This window comes from Neopsephotus bourkii, unplaced genomic scaffold (assembly GCF_033783945.1).
Source record: "Neopsephotus bourkii isolate Nb327-2 ecotype Australia unplaced genomic scaffold, CSIRO-AGI_Nbou_v1 NB_998, whole genome shotgun sequence".
NCBI lineage: Eukaryota > Metazoa > Chordata > Aves > Psittaciformes > Psittacidae > Neopsephotus > Neopsephotus bourkii.
In genome coordinates, this window is record NW_026901490.1 from 3673521 (window position 1) to 3690612 (window position 17092).

The 17092-nt window shown below is 37.8% G+C and overlaps 1 long non-coding RNA gene across 1 annotated transcript; it reads left to right on the plus strand.

The window, feature by feature from the left end:
- The first annotated feature begins 14156 nt into the window (after nucleotides 1–14156).
- LOC133215767 (uncharacterized) lies at nucleotides 14157–16197 on the plus strand. The gene is made up of 3 exons (XR_009726491.1): nucleotides 14157–14530; nucleotides 15602–15804; nucleotides 16090–16197. It is a non-coding gene; the product is annotated as an uncharacterized LOC133215767 (long non-coding RNA).
- The last annotated feature ends 895 nt before the right edge of the window (nucleotides 16198–17092 follow it).

Consider the following 17092-nt stretch of genomic DNA (forward strand, 5'->3'; position numbering starts at 1 on the left):
GATAAAATGACGTTTCCTTGATCCATGCCATTTGATCATAGTAGAGAGATATTTACTAACTTTAACAAGCATTGCTTGATTTTCTTCTATGTGTTCTTCCACACAGTAGAAAACTATGGGTTTTAGGCACTGGGTGAGTATCAACATATAATTTAACAATACTGTGCTTATTTCAACCAGCTATTTACCTCTTTTCTTAATCATTCACATCTATGTTTTTCAGCAGCTCATTAGACTAGCAGCAAGAGTGTAAAGCAGTTGTGATAACTTGCATTTCTGTTTTGTTAGGATAAAAGGTGCAATAGTTTCTTTTTTTTTTTTTCCCAAGACTATGACTATAAATATGAAAGACTTCTTCAGTCTGTGCTCTGCCAACAGTAGCTGCAGAGAAAGTGAGCAAAGACCTACCCCTGTAGAGATTGTGCACTGCAGGGTTGATTGTAAGTACGGGATTTTTCTGGGAGATGACAGGATTGAAAACACATTCTTTTAGAGACATCACAGAAAATTTAAAACCTACTATACGCTGCCAAAAGTGGTTTGTTTGTTTGTTTGTTTTTTAGATATCTGATTGTAAATGTAAAAGCATTTGCTACTTTTCACAAACTCATATGGTATTTTGGTTTTGATGATAAAGAAAATCAAAGCAAATCAGATCCAAAAAGGTATAAACATCACTATACATGGGATAAGTACTAAACTTCAACAAGATCAATCCAGGTTAGCCATTAGAAAAAAAAAACACAACCAAACAAACCCACAACCAAACCTACCAAAACAAAACAGTAAAGGTAGTGAAGCACTGGAACGGACTGCCTAAAGATAGGAGTCTCACATCCCTGGAGGTCTTCATTAGGCAAACAACAGTAATAGTGCAAGCATACATGGCATGATCTGTGGCAAATATTGCTATTAACTGTTAGGCACTTCAGAAGGCAAACTGCAAAACTCAGCGCAGGAGACACAAAGTAACCTAAACTAGTTGAGAGAGTTCTGTCTTTTAAAGTCCAGGTCCAAGTATCTAATGTAGTTACTGAATGCAATTTAGGTCTGTAAGACAAAATTACGTGTTTTAAATCTCTGCTTCAGCTGCTGCCTAAGTTTAGGGGATCTAACTAAAGTTTATGGTATTAACAGGGTCTTCAGCATGTCAGTGTTCACAGCTATGCCTGCTCAGATGCTTTTCTGTGTTGGTGAAGTGTGGCAGTATGGTGTCAGCCTGCCCTCAGCACCTGCTGGTGCTCCCTCTTACCATGTATGAGTGGTACACTCATGCTGTGTTTACCAGCCCAGGCTCTGCACAAGGTGTGGTGTTACACGCTGTTTTTATACAAAGCCTAGCCAAAGATAAGTTGTTGCTCTGTTGAGAAACAAAATATTTACAGCTCTGAATAGCACAACAAGGAGTGTAGGTAAAGCATGAGAGGGTTAGTGCTCTATATATTCTTGTGAGGGATGATGTGTTTGTACATCAGAGTGATACTGAAGATATGGGACTTACTGGTTCTAAAACTAATGCCACTTTCTCTGGGCAACAGTCTGAAGGATCTGGCTGTACTTGACACTTTCTCAGTGCTCCCTGATGAGAGTTTCTGAGCAAAGTGGTGGCAAGTGCCAGAGAAGTTAGTGTGAGAGGGCTGATTGCTTGGAGGGAGGAGGGCATGTTATGCACAGCAGGCGTGGGGTAGCACAAGGGATTGTCAGGACTGGGGAGATAGAAGTGTAGTCAGGGAGAGTGCCAAGACAGGGGGATGTAATATCAGAGGGAGAAGCTACCATCCCCTGCAACTTTTTCTACTTCAGCCTTTGACATGGGATGTTCCTCTCATACCTCCCTAAATTAACAGAGTGAAAGCACAGAAGAATTTTTTCTTTTCCCAAAATGAAGTTCTTCACAGAACTAATGCAATTTGTGTACTTCCTAAAAGAACAGAGGGACCTCCTCCTAACAGGATAGGTGTCCAATAACACTGGTATAGTACAGCCGCAGTGATTAATTTTCAGCTAACTAGCTCCAATACTAAGAGCTGTGACAGCCTGGATCTTACCTGGAAAACATCCCTGCAGGGCAAATGTTTGGGCTCTATGCTAGTGCTGAGCTCCACACTGTTGCTAGTAAACTGCTTCCAGCTCCTGAACTAATTTATGGGAAGCTTGGATACGGCTGCACTATGGTCATAGTTCAGTGACTAACATCAAGAAATATACTGCAGGGTACGTTCTCTCACCAAGTGAGAAAAGGATCAGTTGACCACTAGGTGGAAAATATCAACAACGCATTCATTAAACATCTGTATGCCACTGCAGGGTACGTTCTCTCACCAAGTGAGAAAAGGATCAGTTGACCACTAGGTGGAAAATATCAACAACACATTCATTAAACATCTGTATGCCTCTCTAAACATCCAAATTGAAGTTATTAAATTTATTGCAATTAGTACAGCAAGTTCTCTGTATTTGGACAAGAGAAATAAAGAATGTAAAATTTCCCACTCTGTTGAGAAAATCGAGTAATAATTTGAACTTTTCAGATTCTTATGCTTCAGATCTCCTTGACTTGGCAGGAGCTGGGGCAATGATAGATATCAGAAGTTTCATTTTGGGAAAACTGCTCTTAGTTCCTTTCCTGTCCTGCAAAAATGCACTGTTAGCTCCTAAAAACACCAAGTGCCATTATTCGCTTCTTAGTCGTATAAGGTTATGCAGCCCATAATATACTTAAGATATCTTATTTTATCTTTCAGATAGTAAATTTAATTTTAAAATTAACATAATGCATTAGCATAAAACTTGACCTGTTTCAAAATGTATGATGTCAAAAATCTGATTGCACTGATACCTTTTAAGAACATTGGCTACTTAAACGCCTTTATTACCTTGTCTGTGCATACTTCAAACTAATGTATTAACACATGACTCATTTTATTGTTTTATTATCTCATTAATAATACTATAAACCCTCTTATGTTAAAGTCCTATATTTAATTATCTTGTATAAACCCACAAAACTCTTAACAAGATAGGCCTTTCAGGAACTAATTGGTCTTTTATTTATGGTGATAAGACTGGGATTCATATGACCAATATTCATAGCTGGGATTCATCTCCTGTTTTAGACATTTTATGCTGCTTATGCAATCAAGTGCCCATCAGTTACTTGGCATTTCTAGAATGTATTTTTTTTTTATTCTGTATCCATCAGGATTTCAAAGGTCCCTAAAGTTAATGGGCTCCTTTCACACAGGTGAAATTTTTCACACACATCATGCTCACACCTGCATGTCTAAGTATAACCCCTGCCCAGGCCTCACTTCAAGATGACTCTTATGCCAAATTTTTGGCCTTGTCATATAACAGGTTCTTATGTTCAGCTGTGTGTGGACCATGACAAGCTCACACTAGCATAGACTTCAGTCTTGATGACAAAACACCAGTCTCAGATGCACAGTTGTCCTTCTGGACTCTAGCCATCAGTATGGGTTATGAGAAACAGACGATGACTTCACAGGGCTTTTACATTACTAGTCTTCTCCCTCAAGGCAAGCAATGAACTAAGGATCTTGTTCACTTGCTACTGCCAGAACTCGCCTACTGACTAGTCTCAATGAGTCAATGCCCTCCTGGAATCTCTGTGTTACTTCATGCTTAGAGGATGCTGAACTCTGGGGATACCTTATTGCCGCCTTTCAATACATTAAGGGGCCAACAAGAAATTTGCAGAGGGATTTCTTACAAGAACATGTAGGGAAAGGACAAGGGGGAATGGCTTCAAGCTAAAAGAGGGTAGATTTGGATTAGATATTAGGGAAAAAGTCTTCACTGTGAGGGTGGTGAAACACTGCAACAGGTTGCCCAGAGAAGCTGTGGATGCCCCATCGCTGGAAGTGTTCAAAGTCAGGTTGGGTGGGGCTTTGAGCAACCTGGTCTAGAGGAGGGTGTCCCTGCCCATGGCAGGGGGATTGGAACTAGATGACCTTTAAGGTCCCTTCCAATCCAAACCATTCTATGATTCTATGATCAACTTCACCATGGATATCAGAATGTGAATCCAGGCCACTGAATGCCTGCTATTGTTCAGCTGGTAATCTAAGGTTCAGATTTTCCACAGCAAAGTCAATATTCATCAGTGGGCCAGTGTTGCAAATACGCATCATACACGTCTCTCTTAGGCTGCTCTTGACCACTCTTTTGACACTGGGATCAGAATATAAATTGCTCTGTCTTTTTATTTGTCCTTTTTTTTTAAACTGAAAATTAGGGCTACTCTCTCAGCCTATGATTATTTCTGTGTCCTCTGCAGCCTTAGTGCCTAAAGAGAGATCCCTGGAGGGCAATGTGTTTCATCTGCCGTAGGTAAAAACATTACCTGTATTCACCTTGAGTTCATAGAACATGCTGTTCAGAGACACCAAACATATCTCTCCTGTGTCGATCTGCCTGCAGTACAGGCTGCCTTCTGAAAAGTAAACATTTCAAATTGGAAAACAGTAACCTAAAAGTTTTCCACCATGTATCTCAAAGCTCTATTTTGGTACTTAAGGATATCTGTAGGAACAACAGCTTTGATCATGTATCTCTGTTCTAAACATAAATACAGGCCTTACACAGGAATTTGCATGAAAGAATAGAATTACCTCAACACAAACTGATGCTGAAACAAGGCAGCCCAGGCAAATGGGGAATATTTCAAAATTATAAGAAGTCATATTAAACCAATAATATATGTTAAAATGTTTCTATCTTGTTTATTAAATATTATGCTTTGTGTATGCCAAGAATAACAAGTTATCTTGTGTTCAAAATAAATAAAATAATCCTTTCTAAAGCAGCAACCAAAAAATGTAGGGGATTCACTTTTTTGACCTGACTGACTCTGTGGTGCTTTTCTGTAGAATTATAGTAGGGATTGGATTACTTATTTGATGAATAGCTGTGTATACAGTGAGTTTGTAAACCCATCTCTTCATCTTTTGAATAATTACTATGTTTCTAAATAAGCAGTAAGATTAATAAAATATAGATGGGAGGGAAAACCAAGATACATCACAGAGATAAAAAAACCAGAAAGCATTTGTAGTCCCTTTTATGGAGGATTTTCTGCCTAAAGATTTAATCCTTAATTAAATTTATGTATTTTATTTATAGTTCCTTTTATTATTTTTTCCAGAACATGCTGACACTGCAGTGGTTTTGCCAACAGAATCTATGGTATTGCTGTAATAAATATTATGGCAACCCCCCCCCCCTGGACTATTTACCTAAGTGTTAGCATTTTGAAAGTGCATTTGGGTTTGGCCACCATGAATTCAGGCATTGTATATTGATTGTAAAATCATCATTGTTAAAATATATGGCCTTAATTGGTCTTAAACTGGCACAGAAAAAAAAAGGCAGAACTAACAAACAAGAAGAGAAATATGTGTATTTTGGCATAGAGCTGAGCTGCAGCCAGCAGTGCACCAAAGTTATGTTGTCCAGTGACTGAAATGACATTTCTTAAGGTTTTGGGTTTGTTTAGTTTGGGTTTGGTTTGGTGGGTTTGTTTTTTGGAGGGGGAATGTAGGGAGAAGGTTGGTTTGCTTGCTTTATGTCTTTTTGATAATTAACTCCCTTGTTTGCTTGCTAGCGCTGTCTCAGATTTGTCTCTGGTAAGTCTGCCATTAGCTTTTTTCCACCATCAGCTATGAAGGTAGTTCAGTGAAGCAAGTTTTGGGGCTGAGGTAGATACAGGAAAAGGACATGTTAGCAAAAACCCAATAAAAGCTAACTGAAAAGCCAAGCACTGAGGAATAAATGCTCCCTTGACGCTATGTGACTACCTCATTTAACAAATGTATATAAACAGATAAATTAACTAACATTTTCAGACTCTGTGTAGCTGTTTTCTTCTCCTCTGGGGACCTTCACTCCAAGTTCCAGACAACTACTGTTACTGGGTTTAAGGATGATGAGGGTGCCAAAATATGATACATTGCTAAGAGTAAGGGCAGATTGATCTTGTATAAGGGTGGGATCCATCCCTCTTTAGAGAGCAAACATTTCTAACAAATAAAATATAAGAGATCAAGACAAACTCTAATGATTGAAAACACAAAAAAATTAATGTTTTGCAGAGTGATGCTGAGAACAGAAGGGAATTTTGATGAAGATACAGGTTGCTTCATTTTGGGGTCTTATCACAGCAGAACAGAGGTAAGAGGCAGTAAGCAGAGTGGTAATTTCTCAGATGGAGAAATTACTTTACTAAAAGTAATTTTAAAAAAGTAGAAATTACATTACTAAACTTCCCCTTTCTTTCCACAACAGTACCATTACCAAAGGACAGTTTTGGAATAGAACCCAACATTAATTGGGAAACAGTACACTTGTATAGGGCGACATGTAAACCTTTTGTACAGAGAGAAAGATGAGAGTCTCTTTCTGTCTTGATAGGATGAATAAGCATTGACCAAACGTTGATAAAGGTTGTGAGATCAAGAGATTTTATGAATAGGTTTCACATATGGTCAAAATACTGACATACTTCTCAAACAGCATAGCTTAAATTCAGGCTTCTCTCTTCCAGGTCATAGCAAAAAGGGGAATTGCTTTTCATGCACAAAGTTTTTCAGCCAAGCAGGATGCTTTCTAAGGCATTAACTTTCTTTTGTCTTCAAGAAAGCAGTTTCTTAACTGGCAATTCAACTCTGCTAACCCAGTCATCTAGAGTGTCATAGAAAAATACCTTAATTTACCCCACCTGGCTAAGAGTATCTGGTATCATATCTCTGCACTTAGGGCAAACAGCTGTGAATTAACTTTAACAGTAACAAATGAGAAAGTGGGTTAGGTGTAGGTGAAGAAACCCAGAAAGTGAACTGGCACTGTTGTATCAATGTGTGTTTCAGGTGACATGAAATTGGTGCAACTGGAATGTAAGGAAGTCAAATAAAAGGTGATGGATGGTTTAGATATAGTTGATACTGATGTAAGAAGGGAAGATTAGATCGTTTCATGTTCTTCCATGTCTATTTTGTACAGTTTTACAAAATTATGGTGAAATATACCTACTCATGTATTTGGAAATCCTGATAAGGTGGCAATAGAGTTGTTTGGAGGGCTCGTTTTTGTTGATTTTATTATCTGCTTGTAATTGTCAATACTAAACATATTAAGTTTTCTATAAGAGTTTCAGCAATGTTATATGATACTGTATGACAAGTTTTTAATACCTTTGAAAACATAACAGATAAGGAAGAAGAAGAAAGTACATTTCTTGAACCTGAAAATATTGGGAAGATGCAAAGAAAGCAGTAGGTGGTGGTGCAGTAATTAGAGACACAGGCCTGTTTAGAAATTTTTTTTCTCCCTCTACTGATTTAATTTCTGAGACAAGACAGTGCAGAACCTGGGCAAATTGCTAAAAAAGATGTCTAAGCACAGTGGTATAATATTAGGATCAAAGTGACGGATAAACAGACAAAAAGGAGAGACAGAAAGTTGAGAATAAAGGGGTAAGATTTCAGTCTTGCTGATGTTTTCCACAGGGAATGCTCCATGGGATACACCAGGGGTGATCCACATAAATAGAGAGAGAATGACTAAACAGAGCCTGCACTGAAAACCAAATTCATCTCATTCAGATACTTTGAACAAAAAGCCATGTTCAGAGGTCTGGAGGTAGATTTTGGGAGCACTAAGACATGAATCTGTGACCCAGCTGTGTACCACCACCTAATTCACCTACCTTTGAAGCAGTTACAGTTAATCCCTGTGTCCTTCCAACAAAGCCCCAGTGTCACCTGCTAGGATCCGCAGGAGACAGAGTCACAAAATCTCTCAAGAACAGATCAGGTCCCCACTGCAAAATATTTGTTAGGCTGAACTGTATAGCTCAGAGAAATGAAACCATGTCTTTCTCTTAGCCCTCGCAGGAAGTCTCTGAGTGGTCCTTATCATAAAGCAGTCATTCAGGAGTCAGGGGAAGCAAGCTCTTAAGGAGCTCTCTGCTGGCTATGGGGTACCAGAGCAATCAGAAAAGAACTTTTAAGAAAAACATTGCTTTGAGAAAAAGAGAGGTAGCATAATAAATTTCTGCAATGAGAATATGGAGCTATTAGCAGCCTTTACCTTATAGAATCATAGAATCATAGAATAGTTAGGGTTGGAAAGGACCATAAGATCATCAAGTTCCAACCTCCCTGCCATGGGCAGGGACACCTTGCTCTAAACCATATTACCCAAGGCCTCGTCCAACCTGGCCTTGAACACTGCCAGGAATGGAGCATTCACAACTTCCCCGGGCAACCTATTCCAGTGCCTCACCACCCTAAGAGGAAAGAATTTCCTCCTTATATCCAAACTAAACTTCCCCTGCTTAAGTTTTAACCCATTACCCCTTGTCCTATCACTACAGTCCCTAATGAAGAGTTCCTCCCCAGCATCCCTATAGGCCCCCTTCAGATACTGGAAGGCTGCTATGAGGTCTCCATGCAGCCTTCTCGTCTCCAGGCTGAACAGCCCCAACTTTCTCAGCCAATCTTCATATGGGAGGTGCTCCAGTCCCCTGATCATTCTTGTGGCCCTCCTCTGGACTTGTTCCAACAGTTCCATGTCCTTTTTATGTTGAGGACACCAGAACTGTACACAATACTCCAGGTGAGGTCTCACAAGAGCAGAATAAAGGGGCAGGATCACCTTGCCTTGATTTATTATAGTCTTCCATGTGTTTTGGTGAAAGTTCATGGAAATTGAAATATTTCTGGATTTTTTTGATGGACTGATATTTTTTGATGTGAAAAATCCAATTAATTTTTTCCAGAATGTGCTATCAACTCTTGTGGGATATTTTTCTTTTTTCTGCATGGTAGGGATTTAATGATGTATTTTATTACCATTTATTAAAAACAGCAAAACTTTAACTGTTTTCAGTTGAGAGTGCTGGCCTCCCACACTTTCTTTTCAAATCCAAGCTACAACAGACATTGTCTGAAACATGGTGTTTGTTCTTTTTTTGCCTTTTCTAGGTTTAAGAAACACTTGTCAAGCAGGCAGCTCAACTCTACCTCTTGCTGATGGCAAGTATTGTCTGCAGTTTTTGCTTTCCTGCTATCACAGTGATCGCAACTGAGCCTTTACCCCAATGGTAACTTGACTGACAGCAGTGGAGAAAAAGATCTATACAACTAAATAAAGGATTTGAAAAGAAATACATCCAAGTCTGGATGCTTGAGAAGGTGAAGAAATAGCAAAACATTCTAGATTTATGAGGAGCTATGAGGGGTATTGTACAGGTTTGCATGAGCAGTTATATAATTTAGTGACTCTTATGTGATATTCTGCATTATATTTACAATAGAGTGAACTGCACCCAACTGTATTAAATAAAACTAATTTTTTACTAAGGGTTGCTGGTGACAGTATTTCTCCAACAGCTTGTTCATGCCATCAGAGCCCAGAGATAAAAAATATAGGACACTTTGGGTATATTTTATTATTTCACAATGATTGGATAGCATGACACCTAATGAAAATTTACATTAGGTAGATACCTAGTGTAAATTTCACACTTTTTCAGTCATAGCCTCTCTTGGCTGGCTCAGTATACCTGTCCTGATGTTTTGGAAAAAATAATTTTTGATGAATTCTTATGCAATTAAAATATCTTGGGCATTTAGAAATATTTTTTCAGCAGGAAAATAATTCATAACCCTAGTGAGAATGAGTTGTTTGCTTTAAAGTCAGCATGAGTTTGTTATCATTAACAGGTTTGGAGCAAGGTTTCAGAGAAATGGTAAAAAATGATTTTTTAGACTCTGAATCTAGCAAACAGGGATGTACTTGCTTAAATTTTTACAAGCAACTAGTCTTGCTAGAAACCCTCCTAAACCTAAGAACACATATAAGCATCTGCAGAGGAAGCCCTCAGTCTGATTACATCTGGCTCATCTGAAATCAATAAAAATATATTCTTGAACTTTTTCTGAAATTTGAAAGTCCCTCTGAGTACTGAATTAAATTTCAGTTCTCACTTTGGCTGAAAATTACTTCGTTTTCCTTAATGAGACTAATATTTTGTTTTCAAAATAATAACTTTAATGGAGAGTGAGAGTTTTAAATGTATGTGCTTTCCAATAAACAGCAGTAACACTTTGTGATTTTATAGTGCCTTTCATTTTAGGTTCTGAAAGTGCCTCATGAATGTTTTAGTCTCACATCACCCTAAGTGGAACAGTATTGTTGTGCTTGTTTTGCAGGCAGGATTCTAAAACAGAGAGACTGAGCTATGAAAAAGAAAATACTGAACTTTGCTAATGGCTGTTCACAGACTTATTCTCACACATAAATCTTTCCTCCCATACTTACTAGCCATGTTACTTTGGACATATTTTTAGTATTGACAGCTAATACCTATGATGGAAATAACTACATCTTTGATTTGACAAACTATTTCCATTTAGAAAATGCTAGAAAATGTTAAAACATTATAATTATTTTAAACAGGATTTAATAAATATGCTCAAAGCCAACCCTATGCTTACGTGTTTTCTGATTCAGTATCTGAGTACTGCAGGTGAAATCTAGTAGACAAAAGGATAGGTTTTATTTTCTGAATGGAGACCAGCAAAAACCCTGTTCGCCTGGGCACTGGCATTTGCCAGACAGATTAATGCAAATGTATGCAAAATTATTATCTAAGCATCTGTTTTCTTTAACACAGTAATAAAACCAGAATTCAGATGTCCTGTCTTTGTTTATAGAAGAGCCATTACTATTGTCTTAAATTGATGTGGTTTATGCGAAAATGTTGATAAATTCTGTATCTGAACAAATTTTTGTGCCTTTTTTCAAACTCTGAAACTGTTACAAGCCAAAGGGTGAATTGAGAGTTCTGAACAGTGCATAGAAATTTCTGTTTTACACAAATGTTTCACTATAGTATAAAAGAATTTGTTTAAGAAGATTATCTATTTGTATACAAATTTCATTTTCATTTATAATAGACCTTGTAAGAGACTGACTGACCTTGAGTATAATATATAATTACACAGAATAGACATCAGTTTCTTCACAGCATTCCTATTCCAAACTTACACAGTTATGCTGATGAAAAGAAAACCACAAAAAACCACATCAAGTAATTTGGAAATAATTGTATTCATAAGGTGTTTTTGTCTCCAGTGAAGACTTCAATTAAACCAAGACTTACAGTAATTGTCAGTATGCTTGACCAGCTGTTAAAATTAGCAAATAGTTATTGTGCCAAAAAAGAGCATTTCAAGCAAATAATTTCACTTAAAATACTAAAAAGCACATTTTTCAGTTTATACTGTTGGAGGTTATGGTGGCATATTTGATTAATGGGCTGTTTTATTGGTGATGGAAGTAATGTCTAATGTCATGTGACCCACATGTTGTAGATTAGAGAGGTATTAAACTTACCTTGGCACAAAGTGAAAAATCTGAAATATCCCTCTGGTAAAATACATCATTCTAGAGGAGAAAGACATGTTGGCATTGCTTGTATTTATGATTCTGATAAATTACATTTCATGTTTACTTAGTTTTAGTATCCAATCAAAATCTATTCTTTTTCATACTTTTGCTTCTCTTTATTTGTCAAGTTCCTCCTGCAAGTTGTGTCTACAATGCCCAGCACCTGCATGTGAAACCCAACTTTACATTACCTGCCTGTTATAAACAAAGACTTGGAGGAAGACGAAAGTGCCTAGTTTTTCATAAAATAACCTCATTATTTATTGCCATTTGTCTAGAATGGTGCAAGCAGCAACAGAATAAGGAAGGCATGTGCTTGCAGTAAGCGCTGTGAGAAGGCCTCTCAGCAAAGCCCCAAGCTATCAAACAAAAATTCACCTGGTTCCATATTATATGGGAAACCTGAACCAGAGGTCAGGGTCTTTTTAAAGAGTCACTGAGATTCTGGGTCTTTTGGGTAAAGTTTATTTGGGAAAAGATGACCTGACATGTGAATCTGGCTGGAAACTAAACCCAGAAATGGATGAAATGCATCAGTTTAGGTTGGATTTTACTTTGAAGTTTTAATTTCTGTTGACACTGAATGGTAGACTGGGAATCAGAAAGCACACCAGAGCTTTGCATATACTGCAACTCAATGAAACTGTTAAGTTTCACCTTATTCTCTCCAGAACTGGGGCAAAATTTGGCTCTCAGAAATCTTTGTATGTTCTAGGGCCAAAAAATGGTTACTTCTTCTGGTGATAAAATTCCAAATGTAAAGTAGCCCTCAGAGGAACACTGTCTCCTCTTCAGATTGCATGTTTTCCTGCCAGTAAAGTAAGCCGGATTCCTCCTCCTTTGTTTTTTTCTCTGATTTTTTGGCTTTGGTAACCTGGGAAACACTTCATTGTTGATCATGACCACCTCAGGTGGGTTGTCTTCTGCCAGTGCACTGGGACTGTAAACTACACAGGTAAAATACACCAGCACATGTGACTATGAAGCCTATTTCTAGAATTTTTGCTCAGACACATGTAAAAACAGCCAACCACATCTCCTGATTTAGAGAAAAATGTAAACATGATTTCCTACAGAAAAGGTCACTTCTAAAGGAAGAGGAAATAGAATTAAAATCTTTAATGTACATCTAAATTTTTTTTACATGTATGTTACTCTCAAGTACTATGAGATCGTGAAAAAAGAGCACTTAGAAAAATTGACTGTTTTGATCCAATAACTGCAGTGGTCTTTCTTTGAGGGAAAGTACACTGAAACAAGATTTAGCCTGTGGATTCAACTAAAAATGAGCCCTTTGATAAAGACTTAAACTATGTCCGCTTTGCCATCTTGGAGCATGTTGAGGCCTTGGAACAGATTGCCGAAAGAAGTGGTAAATGCCCCATCCCTGGCAGTGTTCAAGGCCAGGTTGGACAGAGCCTTGGAGACATGGTTTAGTGGGAAGTGTCCCAGCCCATGGCAGGGGGGTTGGAACTAGATGATCTTTAAGGTCTTTTCCAACCCTAACCTTTCTATGATTCTGTGTGAGACCACTGCTCTTGTTTCTCTCAGGTTCCTTCTGAGGCTGTGTAGCATTATCTTCTGAGATACACTGGCAAAAATAGTGCTGTGCAGCAGTTCTTCAGGCAAAGAAATTGTTGGGTGGTATAACCTTGGGCTAAATTTAGTTCCTTGAAATTTCCTTCTTCCAGGAGTTCTGGTTCCACCACTCTTTATAGCACACGCTCATCTGGAAATGATCATCTGGGCTCTGGTCTTGCAAACACTTATGCACGTGCTGCACTGTTCTATAGTAGATTGCTTCAAGGAAATCAATGGGTGTGTTTGAAAGATGAAGAATATACGTAAGTGTTGACAAGATTTGGACCCTAGTCACCACAAAAGGGTGTTAAAATATCAAGGTGGTGGGTGGAAAAAATGCAGGGCTTCCTTAGCCAGAGATCCTATGTTTATACAAATGTGTTTAAAAAAATAAAATTAGAAAAAGAAAAGAAATATCCTGAAAATATATTTTATGGTAAGTAGGCCTTTCTTCCTAGGATGCATCTCATAATTTTCCAGAAGGATCCAGCCATGCATTAATCACAGGATTAGTTTTCTTATCTTGGTAGCATTGTGACACTTTAAAAAAACCTCTCAGAACTAATGTAACCTCCACACATTACAGAATGATTGTGTCCAAAGAATAGACATTGACAGATTTGAAATAATTATGTAAATTTACCTAGAGTCCTATTTAAATGCACATTTTTCGGACTTAAAAGAAAGAAAACACCTTCAGCCAACCCCTGGTGATTGCTGAGGAAGCTATACATGCCTACATTAAACCTAGCACAATATGCTATAAAAAACTCATTACACATCCAAGCTGTCTTTGTGTCAGCATTAAATACACATTCTGTAAATTACACACTTATAAATTACTCATTTATAATAGCTGCAGGCTGACAGCTATAGTGAAAATTTTACTTTTTTTAACTTTTTTTTTTTATGTGTGTTTTGCTTATCTGAGCACCTGGTAATCCTCAGCTCCCTGTTAATGAACAGCAAAAAACAAGATATAAAGAGATACTCCTGATGCACACTTTTTTGCTTATTAACTTTACAATAATACAAGTAGAAACTGGTACTGGCAGGCATGGTCATATCTTTCTGCTGGAGTTAGTGTTGACTAGTTATAGATAAGTCAATAATGTAACACTCAAAAACCTGTTAACAATAACTCAAAAAGGCAAAAGATACTGTACTGCTTGCTTTTTCTTCATGGGGAATCTTAACATGCACTTAGCTCTTTGGAATTGTTATGATCAGGGTTCCCTGAAAACAAACTGAGTAGGTTAACAGGCATATTAATCTTATCCTTATCTACAAGATACCTTCCTGTATGCTTCAGCATCCTTCAGTCAGATCCTGTGCTCCACTTGTAAAAAAATCCAGCCTTCAAAATGACCCATCTTACAGGCTTTCTTTGTTGCAGCAGTGCACTGTTCACACATTGAGCTTGTTGTCCACCAGGATGGCCAGATCCTTTCTTACAGAGCTGGTCCCCAGCCAGGTAAGTCCCAGCCTGTGCTGCACTCTTGGATTATGTTTTCCCAGATACAAGACCTTACACTTCTCCTTGACGAACTTCCTAAGGTTCTTATTAGCCCACTCTTCCATATTTGAACCTTTTGACTTGGAAATTAGCTTTAAAAGGAGTATGTATTCACTAAAAAAATAGAATGTACAGTGTGACTTATGTCTCTCATCAGAAGTCTTGGGCTACCATTTCAATAAGTAAATACTTACGCAAAGTGTGCAAAGAGCAAAAATGCACCAAATCAACAAAAGCTCCAAATTAGTAAGGTTGCTTCAAACAGATCAAAATATAACTTGCAGTTAAAGGTAGAAATTGCTGGAAATAGCAGCTTTTATATTTGACCCTAGTGTCCACTGGTAATGAACTGCAACTTTTGGAAACGTGCCCCAGAACTTATGGGGCTATTTGTATAAAACCGAAGATGATTTATCTAGGGCTATATTTAACAGTGTTATTCCCCATCTGTGATCATGTATCTTTAAGTAATGTTTTCTGGACTTTATAAATATCTTATAGGCAGAAGGTTCTTGAAAAAGCCGGCCGGTGTTCAGATCCAGGACTGCCCCAGTCAGACCTTTACGGTTTGATGTTTGCACTGTAAAATCCAGATGCTTTGCTTTTATTATACAATTTATATTGGGCATTTGCTGCAGTGGACTTTTACACCCTCCACTCCCACTTTTATGTTCAGATTGAGAATGACTCTATTTTTGCTTTAAATATGTTCAGCTACACAGCCTCTAGTTATTCCCTCAGTTCTCTCTTTATTGCTGCACTCAATCATTCTTTCTCACATTCTCTCTTTTGCAATCTAACTTTGAATTACATCTCTTCCCCAGTTGTTGGCAGTCATTTTCTAGCACAATATAGTTGATTCTTACCTAGTAAGTATCAGTAAGTTAACGTTTAGTATAATTCTTTCCCTCTGTCTGTGCATTTGGTGGTGGCTGGGTGGAAGGGGTAATGTGTTATTTTTTAAGGTGCCTTTTGTAAAAGAAATGGATTTTTGCAGCTCCTCCAGTGTGGGTTCTTTGTTTTTCTCAGGTCACTGATGAAAAGACCGGAGAAAACTGATTGAAAAACAAATTCAGAAGCTCTCCACTTCTATAAGAACTGCAGCAGCATTACAGAGAAAATAAGTGACACTCTCTGATGATCAGTTTGATAAAGGTGACAATAATATATTCACACCTTGACTCCTGTTCTATAATTTTATCACACAGGAACATAACAACATATATTTCTTTGTAAATAATACAAAGAATTAAAACTATGTATGCTTCTTTGCTTTTTTCTATTCAACTAAAAGCAAACCACATTTTTTGGCATGTTTTCTCCATGGATCAGTGTTACACAGCCATTTTCTCCTCTGTTTGGGGAAATACCATTGTGACACCACACCCCTTCTGGTCCATATTAGCTCTGATTGCTATAGCCTATGATTCAAGAAAAACCTGTAAATTACCCATTTTAGTAATGAAAGCAAGGACTGAATACATTGAAGGTGAGAACTAAGGAATTCTTGTTCACAGCTTTCTCTAAGTATTGACAATATTCTTCCCAACACCTGAGAAATTGATTTAGGGGACATTTCTTCTAAGAGCATCTCAAATGATTAACGTGCAACAGAAGAGAATTGCTGAACCTTTATGGTAAGAAATTTAAGATTTTGATTTTTCATGTGCTATTCTCTTGTTTAGGATTAATATTTAATCTGTTTGACTAACTGTTGTTCTTTATTAGAAGAATTATTTATTTTGAGATGGATATGGTACTGAGAAAAACTAGAGACTATAATGATGATTTGTTATCATTGCACTAAAAGGGTATGTTTTAAATATAACATAATCCTAGGAATTTGACCAAAAGTAGGTGGATTAAAATTTCATCCAGAAGAGGTATATTTTTATTAGTAAAGTCCAGGAATGATTAAGTCCTTTAGCTGTTATAAATCAATTTATAATATTCAGCTACAGTGAAACTTGTGTCTATTTACACCTGCTGAGGACCTGCCCAGTTAAGTTTACCTGGTGAGAAAACAGTACCTTTAGAAGCTTTAGAATCTTTGCTTAGAATTTTTATTTGGGAACCAACTGACTTGAAAATTAGGTAGTGGCACAGAGAGGATTTTAAATTCAGACTAGTGGTGGTAAATGGTATCACAACTAGTTGGTGATTGATCACTAGTGGTGTCTATCAGGGCTCGGTATTAGGGCTGATGTTTAACATCTTCATTGATGATCTGGATGAGGGGATCAAGTGCACCCTCACTAAACTTACAGACAACACCAAGTTGGCTGGGAGGGTTGATCTGCAAGAGGATAGGAAGATTCTGCAGAGGGATCTGGACAGGCTGGATCGATGGGCTGTTGCCAATGATAGGTTCAACAAGGTTCAACAAGGCAAAGTGCCAGGTCCTGCACCTGGGCCACAACAACCCCCTGCAATGCTCCAGGCTTGGGGAAGAATGGCTGGGAAGCTCTGTGGAAAAGGACCTGGGGATGCTGACTGATGGCCAGCTGGACATGAGCCAGT